Source organism: Natator depressus, chromosome 10 (assembly GCF_965152275.1).
Source record: "Natator depressus isolate rNatDep1 chromosome 10, rNatDep2.hap1, whole genome shotgun sequence".
In the NCBI taxonomy this organism is placed as follows: Eukaryota; Metazoa; Chordata; order Testudines; family Cheloniidae; genus Natator; species Natator depressus.
This window is the reverse complement of record NC_134243.1, coordinates 36785132-36791601: the sequence shown is the minus strand read 5'-3', so window position 1 is coordinate 36791601 and position 6470 is coordinate 36785132. Positions and strand designations below refer to the sequence as shown.

Below are 6470 nucleotides of genomic sequence, written 5' to 3'. Positions count from 1 at the left end.
ATTTTTTATTCCCAAGTTTAGTGCTTTTAATTGGGTACCTTCTGCATGTCCAGTCTTCACCATCTGGCATGCAGTGGAAAACATGCTCCATGTTCTTTTGAAAAAAACACTCTTCTGCAATTTCTTTCTAATGTCATTTGCTTCATTTGGGTTCAGGGATTTGGCTGGAAGGGGGTGAGCAGGGAGGGGGGGAAGAGAGGAGGGAGACTTAAGCAGAGTGGGGGCAGGGTGTGGGGCAGAACAGGAGTGGAGTATGGGTGGGGCCACAGGCAGAAGAGATGGGCTGGTGAGCTAGCCTCCCCAAGTGGCAGCTTCACCCACTGCCCATGACAGCAGGTAAGAGCGGGTCGGCTTCTGCACACCCATCACGCACAGCAGTCTCCTTAGGCAGGGGCCGTGTTCACAGAGCCAAATGCGCCGGCGCTGCACATTCTGCGTGAGGGAGAGGGTATGGGAGTCTCTAGAGGGAACTGTGACTCTCCACCACCGTGAGGCAGGCCGGGCGGCTCGCTATCCTTGCTGCCTCGTCCCTCCCCCTGCAGTCTGCGAACCCCTGTTGGGCATGGGGCACCAGTTTAATAATACTACTGGGCCCAGGATTCCTGGGGGGCTCAGTCCCCAACCTTGTCATGGTCATTTAGGGCAGGGGCTAGGGTGTTCCCACTCTGGGGTGCTCTCTCCGCACTGGATGCTTCCCTGATCCACTGATCATTACATACAATAAAAAGCAAATACAATTTATTAAACAGCAATCAGTTAAAAAAAATAAGGAAAAAATGGGAAAGGTTAAAGGAAAACACATAACCCTGCTCTGTGGCACGGGGACACCACAACCAGCCATCTCTGGAATGTAAGGGAACTTCAGTCTGTTCCTCACAAGTCCCAAGCCTCCTTCTCTGGCCCTGGCTGTGCTGCTGGGATGCTGCGGGTCAGACACTTGCTCTGGTGGTGGCCATGTGCCTTCAGGCTCTAGGTGGCAGGACTCTTCTTTCCAGCATCAGCCTCCCCCCTGTCAGGGTTACGATGCCCCTCCAAGTCTTGCCCCTGCTTGCTGGGAGCCGATCAAAAAAAAGAAGCAACAAGCTATAAGCCAAACAAGCAACAATCTACAAACCAAAAACTAGTCAACAAGCAACTCACAAGCCAATTAAGCCTAAAACAAGCCCAATTTCTGCTTTTTCATGGGTTTGGCATGTCTGCCAGGCAATTCCAGCTCACATGGAGGACTATACCTGCCCTCCCCCCTGCCCACCTCCTGACTCCCACATTGGCCTGCCCGCCCTGTCAATCAGCAATGCCCCTCTGCCATGTACATTGGCCAAACTGGACAGTCTCTACATAAAAGAATAAATGGACACAAATCAGACGTCAAGAATTATAACATTCAAAAACCAGTTGGAGAACACTTCAATCTCTTTAGTCACTCAATTACAGACCTAAAAGTGGCAATTCTTCAACAAAAAACTTCAAAAACAGACTCCAAGGAGAGACTGCTGAATTGGAATTAATTTGCAAACTGGATACAATTAACTTAGGCTTGAATAAAGACTGGGAGTGAATGGGTCATTACACAAAGTAAAACTATTTCCCCATGTTTACCTCCCCCCCCCCAGATGTTCTTGTCAACTGTTGGAAATGGCCCACCTTGATTATCACTATAAAAGGTTTCTCCCCTCCCCCGCTCTCCTGCTGGTAAGAGCACCTTACCTGATCACTCTGGTTACAGTGTGTATGGTAACACCCATTGTTTCATGTTCTCTGTGTATATAAATCTCCCCACTGTATTTTCCACTGAATGCATCCGATGAAGTGAGCTGTAGCTCACGAAAGCTTATGCTCAAATAAATTGGTTAGTCTCTAAGGTGCCACAAGTCCTCCTTTTCTTTTTGCGGATACAGACTAACACGGCTGCTACTCTGAAACCTGAGTTTTAGTAAGGGGCCAACAGTCCCCTTACACAAAGTTCACACCGTATTTTGTGAAAATCAGGCAATTTTCCTAATAATTTTGCATACAAGAAACACCCCACCACCAAACCCATATTTTGAGTTTTCTCCATCATGATGTGAATATTTCACATGCCGCCTCTGCTTTTAAATGATTTCAGGTGGGAAACATATGTCGGGGGCTGGTGAACGCAATGTGCCACAATGCAAAGAAATCATGCCCCAGATTTCTAATGAAATGCTGGTGGAAGTTTTGATGGCCTGATGAGTGGAAAGACAGTGCAATTCTGCTGGAGACCGGGTTCTCTTCCCTTCTGTATGACTGTGCATCATTTGTGTCATAGCTCGGTGCCTCAGTTTCCCCAACTGTGAAATTGGGATGATGCTCAGAGCTCTATGGATGGAAAGTGCTTTGGAAAAGCTAAGTCCTGTTATATTACCTAAACATGAGCCAGAGTTGATATTCTCCATGGGTTCTCTGAAGATACCCCTCTCCATGTGGGCTATGCTGTATGCACCTTTTGCTCCAGAAAGTGGCTTGTGTGCTGCATGCTCCAAAGCCACCTTGCTGATTCCACAGGGAAGCCTGGACACTGGAAACCTGGGCTGAGGAGCTGGATGCAGTCCCGGGTCCCCTGGGCTGGGAGGGCAGGTGCGAGTCCAGCAGGGGATGTGCACTGTTGTCCACATGGAGTCAGAGGGTTGCAAGAAGGCAATCTCCTTTCCCCAGATCCACTCTCTGCCCCTCGCTCTCCCCTGTCTCCTGCACAGACCAGCAGTTCCCAGATGCCCCTGCGGATGACAAATTGATGGATTAGCACCTCCACTCCAGCAGTCTGCTCTCATGGACCAGCCCCAGGTAGCACCAGATTTTATAATCAGCATTTTCTGGGGTTGCAGGAGCTCTTTCCCTTTCTGCCTTCCCAGCTCTTGGCTGCATCTCGCCTTTTTGCCTTGCCTGGCGTGGAGCTCAGCTGGCCAAGAACCAATGCCCTTCCTGTCCTTGCTGAGGGAAACAAAGGATGTATCCAGCACTCTGTCTGGGGAAAGCCTGTTAGGTTGGGGCACTGCTCACAACCTCAACCCCTTCCAAAACAACCCTGCCTCTCATGGGCCCCAGGGGGCATGGACAGGTAACCTGCTGCCCCTCAGCGCACACAGATGGGATGTTAGTCATTGGCCTTTGGCTGCTGATCCTAAGAGCCTAGATCCCTTCAATCCTCCCTTCCCAGGAGCTGGTGGCATCATGGATCATGGAACTAGGGGTGCTGGGGGTGTGGCCGCACCCCCTGGCTTGAAATGGTTTCCATCATATACAGGGTTTAAGGTTTACTTGGAGGGCTCTCAGCACCCCCACTATACACATTGCTCCAGCGCCCTGGGGTGCACACACCCGCATCAGCAATGTCAGCAAAAAGAGCATGGGGGAAGGAGCAGGAGGAAGTGGCCACAGTCAGCAATGACAGGAGTCCGGCAGAGTGGCACAGACACTGATGAGACACAGGGAGGGCTTAAGGGGAGGAGCTCCCAGTGAGGGAGGTGGTGCGCTGCAGGATCTATCCCTAGGGCAGAACGAATGGGGTGCACTGTGGGATCTGGCCCTAGAGTAGAGGGCAGGGAGTGCACTGCAGGATCTGGCCCTAGAGCAGAGGGCAGGGGGTGTGGGCGGGATCTGGCCCTAGAGCAGAGGGCAGGGGGTGCACTGTGGGATCTGGCCTAGTGCAGAAGGAATGCGGTGCTCTGCGGGATCTGGCCCTAGAGCAGAGGTCAGGGGATGCACTGGAGGATCTGGCCCCAGAGCAGAGGGCAGGGGATGCACTGGAGGATCTGGCCCTAGAGTAGAGGGTACGGGGATGCACAGTGGGAACTGGCTGTTGGTTGCTGTCTCTGGCTTTCCAGGAATGTGTTTTACTGAATCATATTCTCCTGATCTACCTCCTCTCCCCCCCCGCCAAAGTGAACCAATGGGGTCAGGCCAGCTAATATGCCTAGACTGGGTTTCTCTCCTTTTCTCTCCTCCAAGGCAGGTGCTCTAGGATGCTGCAAGCTTTGTGCACTGTTACTCCACCTCTTTCCAGTCCTGCACATTATGAGAGCAAATATGTCAATCATAACACAGAAACTCTGCCAACTAATTGTGCCCTGTGATTACTCCAAACAGGAGCTCAAGCCAAGCAGGCATACCCATGCTGACTGTGCCATGGGAATTCCCACTAATTACACCGCTGTGTACTGTAATACTTAGTACATAGGCACCATGTTACAAGTTATATGCCTTGCAGTATTGAGAAAAGGAGGGTGGGGTGGGAGAGACTGAGCCTGGGAGGTGGGTGGGGAGAGACTGGCACTGGCTGGGCAAAGAGCCTGGAACTTGGATGAGGAGCATGGGAGGATGAAGACTGGGACTAGCTGGGTGAGGAGACTGGGACTGGGATGAGGAACCAGGAAGAGACAGGAGGGGGACAGGGGCAGAAGAAAGTAAATCCTGGAGGAAAAGGGACAGAAGGGTCATTGCCCACTAGAGGACTCTCTCCTCCAGGACTGGGAATGTAATCCAAGGTTTCTTGGGCTCAGTATCCCTCTGCTTTCAGCAAATGTCTGTGAAGTCCATTGGCATAGTGTGTGTCCCACCCTCCTTTAGTGTAGGTTCATGTAGAAGATTACAGCCTACTACTGCTATCAGTTATTCTATCAGCTCCAGTGGTTGAGGTCTGTGTGGTGGATCTAAAAGTTCCAACCCTGCTGATAACTCATGTGGGCATCAATACGATGGCACATGGTGAAATTTCTGTTTTTCGAATCTGCTTCTTTAAAAAACCCAGGGAATTACACCAAAAAACTATGTGAAAAAGTAACTGAGGCTGCAAAATCAAGCACTCAATAGCTAGGAAATGCACAGAGCCTGTGCAACACACTAACTGTATTATGTGAACCCATGTCATGCCTAGATTCACGGACATGCCCATTATACTAGTACATGCCAATAATACCATGTGAACACAAACAAATCATCCCACGTGAGAACATGCAGTCGTACCGTATGAAAATATGCAATCCATCAAATGTGCACACAAGGGGATTTCCACTGGGTGCTTCCAGCACTGCCACCCAGCTCCCTCATGTCTTCAGATTTTCTGTAAGTGAGTTGAAAATCCGAGCTACCTCCAAGGAGAAATTGTTGGTGCCAAGTGGAAGTCTCCTCTCCTAATTCTGATCAACTAAATTAAAGGGGTGGAAAATTGGTATTTCATGCAAAACACTGGGAAGGTTAACCAATTCCAGATGCTGTTTCAGAAAGCCTCCCTCTGACATGATCTGCTGCAGATAAACGCATGGAAGCTGCCTCATGGTATTGTATTACAAGCCATTGGAGTTTGCAAACAATGCTGTGTGCCAGGCCCAGTCTCCTGCCTTATTGCTGTTCTATAAATGGAGCAGATGGGCTCCAAAAGACAGCAGGGCTGCAACTCTGTCCTGGCTCGAGCAGAGTGCCTACCTTTGCAGTTCTGGAGGCTGAAGCAGCCAGTGATATCATGGGGGTTGGGATGGCTACAAAGTTCCATCCCAAACATCAGGCAGAGCTATGCCAAGTCTCGCACAGGGAAGTTTGTTGCATTGAACAGATAGGGACAGAAACCCTGTGCTTCAGGGCATAAGCCAGTCTCTAGCTGAGGAGGGTTAGAAATAGGTTATTCCATAATGCACCACTCTGGGGTTTCTTACACCTTCTCCTGCATCTTGTGCTGTCTGCTGTTGGAGAGAAGATCCCAGCCTGGATAATGGGCTGCTGTGATCAGTTTCGGCAATTCCTGCAGTGCTATAGCATTGGGCAGCATGTTGCGCAAAGCAGTGGGTTGCATTAATTGGCAGCATTAGGCAGTACGTTGTGTGGAGCAGTGCATTCCATTAGGTAGTATGTTTAGGGCTTCATTTTTAGGATTTATTTTTAGCAGTTTTTGAGTTCTGTGTAGATGTCCAAGAACCAGGGTTGTGGGGGGTTGGTCTTTCTCTTTGTGTGTACATGGAGTACTGTTTCAAATAGCACTATATTAAAGCATGCTAGGGAACCTTTAGTGCTCACCAGCAGGATCTACAGGGACTAATTAATGTACTGCACATTAGTGTGCTTTAGAAATCACACCACATAGTCCACATTACTTCTCCAAAGAAGTCACACAAATGAGGATCATTCTTGTCAGTTGCCAGCTTGTGCAGATCAAGGAGTGACTGGTTCACATTCTTTTCCAGGTGCAAGGCACACTCCATTGCTGTCAGCCCATTCTCCCAATCATCACGATCTGGTTTCTTGATGTCCTGCAAAAAGATAGCCAAGTAGCCCTTAGACCAGTGGTTCCCAAACTGGGGTTCGTGAAATGTTACAGGGGGTTTGCAGGAAAAAAATTCCTGAATGGTGGACAGAGCTGTCCCTAGGGACTCCGGTCAGCATGGGACCAGCAGCCTGGAGCCCCTGGACTTCCAAGAGCTATGCAGATCAAAGCAAGCTATCTATCTCACTGAGGAGAT

The 6470-nt window shown here is 49.8% G+C and overlaps 1 long non-coding RNA gene across 1 annotated transcript; it reads right to left on the bottom strand.

Annotated features, from left to right (window-relative positions):
- Nucleotides 1–691: 691 nt before the first annotated feature.
- Nucleotides 692–6261, bottom strand: LOC141994458 (uncharacterized). The gene is made up of 3 exons (XR_012641130.1): nucleotides 6105–6261; nucleotides 2387–2738; nucleotides 692–1051 (listed from the first exon to the last, which is right to left on the bottom strand). It is a non-coding gene; the product is annotated as an uncharacterized LOC141994458 (long non-coding RNA).
- Between the last annotated feature and the right edge of the window lie 209 nt (nucleotides 6262–6470).